The sequence below is a fragment of the Heterodontus francisci genome, unplaced genomic scaffold (assembly GCF_036365525.1).
Source record: "Heterodontus francisci isolate sHetFra1 unplaced genomic scaffold, sHetFra1.hap1 HAP1_SCAFFOLD_1876, whole genome shotgun sequence".
Classification (NCBI taxonomy): Eukaryota; Metazoa; Chordata; class Chondrichthyes; order Heterodontiformes; family Heterodontidae; genus Heterodontus; species Heterodontus francisci.
In genome coordinates, this window is record NW_027141654.1 from 1 (window position 1) to 2,500 (window position 2,500).

Below are 2,500 nucleotides of genomic sequence, written 5' to 3' on the forward strand. Positions count from 1 at the left end.
TTGATTACTCTGCTTACTGGTTAACCATTTGCCCTTTCGGACTTAGTCTCTGCACATTATTTTCGACTTTTTGGTTAATGATTTCACACTTTTAACATATTTTTGCGCTTTTTGGTTAATGATTTCATACTTTTTACTTACTTTTGCGCCTTTTGGTTAATGATTACTCTGCTTACTGGTTAACCATTTGCCCTTTCGGACTTAGTCTCTGGACATTGTTTTCGACATTTTGGTTAATGATTTCACACTTTTAACTTAATTTTGTGCTTTTTGGTTAATGATTTCATACTTTTTACTTACTTTTGCCCTTTTTGGTTAATGATTACTCTGCTTACTGGTTAACCATTTGCCCTTTCGGACTTAGTCTCTGGAGATTATTTTCGAGTTTTTGGTTAATGATTTCACACTTTTTACTTACTTTTGCGATTTTTGGTTAATGATTTCACACTTTTTACTTACTTTTGCGATTTTTGGTTAATGATGACTCTGCTTACTGGTTAACCATTTGCCCTTTCGGACTTAGTCTCTGCACATTATTTTCGAGTTTTTGGTTAATGATTTCACACTTTTTACTTACTTTTGCGATTTTTGGTTAATGATTTCATACTTTTTACTTACTTTTGCGATTTTTGGTAATGATGACTCTGCTTACTGGTTAATTATTTGTACTTTCGGACTTGGTCTCTGGACATTATTTCGACTTTTTGGTTAATGATTTCACACTTTTAACATAATTTTGCGCTTTTTGGTTAATGATTACTCTGCTTGCTTGTTACTGATTTCCCCTTTCGGACTTGATCTCTGGCCGTTCTTTTCGACCTTTTTGGATCAGGTTTCCACACTCTGAAATTATTTTGGGCTCACTGATTAGGCGAGATCAAGGGGGCATGCCTGGGCACTTTGGGCTCAGTTTGGGAAGGCGGCGTCCGTGTGCTCCTCCGCCCTTCCCGCACTTGCGGCTAGGTTTGCCAAACTGCGCTGACCCGCAGCCCTGCCTTTTTTGCCCACGGCACGGAACGACTCAAGTCTGGCTCCGTTCCAGGCCGTTGCCTCCGGCTGCCCGCCGTCCGGCCGGCCTGGGACGTACCCCGGCTGACGGCGCCGGAGCCCCTCTAGCAGCCACCGGTGCCGCGGGCCAATGGGTCCGGGCGTTCCGGAGCTATCGGTGGGGAAGTGCTCTCCCCTTTTCCTGACGCCGTTCGCCCGAGCAGAGGTGCAGCCTGACGGGACTGCTGTCGCCTTCCGCGGCGCACCGGCCCCTTTCACCTGCCGTCGACCGCGCGGAGCTCGGACCTTCCTCCCCGAAGTTATGGCCCCCGGCGCCGGAGGGTTCCCGGGGCCGGGCATTCAGCGGGGTGAGTCTTCACCTTCCCGGTCAGCCTGCGGGGTCGGTGCGCCGGCACTCGACGCGGGAGGGTCCCCTCTTTCCGTAGAGCCCCGCCCGGTGCCGATCGGCCGGCGGATTGCGGAGCGAACCGCGCCTGACCGACGGGCCTCGGAAACCCGTTGCAGTCGACGGGGGGGAACCGGACAGCGGGACGAGGTGCCGATTCCACCCGCAGATTCGATCCCGAAATCCCGCGGGATTCGGCGGTCCGACCCGACAGATTCAAACGTCGCCCGGGCGGCCCCCAGCGGTCGGGCCGGCCTGGTTCCGCCACCGCCCGATGCCCCTCGCCCCCGGCTACCGCCGACCCGCGCCGACCGAGGGAATGCGGCCGGACGTCCGGCGGCAATCGGCCGGAAAGCGGTATGGCCATTTCCTACTGTCCCTCGGACGGGCAGAGGGGCGGCGCCGGGGCACTCGCGGACCAGGCCGCGCCCCTCCGAGCCCTACCGCCTGCCGTCGACCGCGCGGGGATCGGACCTCCCTCCCCGAAGTTATGGCCCCGGAGCCGGGAGGGTAGCCGGGGCCGGGCATTCAGCGGGGTGAGTCTTCACCTTCCCGGTCAGCCTGCGGGGTCGGTGCGCCGGCACTCGACGCGGGAGGGTCCCCTCTTTCCGTAGAGCCCCGCCCGGTGCCGATCGGCCGGCGGATTGCGGAGCGAACCGCGCCTGACCGACGGGCCTCGGAAACCCGTTGCAGTCGACGGGGGGGGGGGGAACCGGACAGCGGGACGAGGTGCCGATTCCACCCGCAGATTCGATCCCGAAATCCCGCGGGATTCGGCGGTCCGACCCGACAGATTCAAACGTCGCCCGGGCGGCCCCCAGCGGTCGGGCCGGCCTGGTTCCGCCACCGCCCGATGCCCCTCGCCCCGGCTACCGCCGGCCGCGCAGACCGAGCGAATGCGGCCGGACGTCCGGCGGCAATCGGCCGGAAAGCGGTATGGCCATTTCCTACTGTCCCTCGGACGGGCAGAGGGGCGGCGCCGGGGCACTCGCGGACCAGGCCGCGCCCCTCCGAGCCCTACCGCCTGCCGTCGACCGCGCGGGGATCGGACCCTCCTCGCCGAAGTTATGGAGGTAAGACCGGGAGGCTGCCCAGGGTCGGGACTTC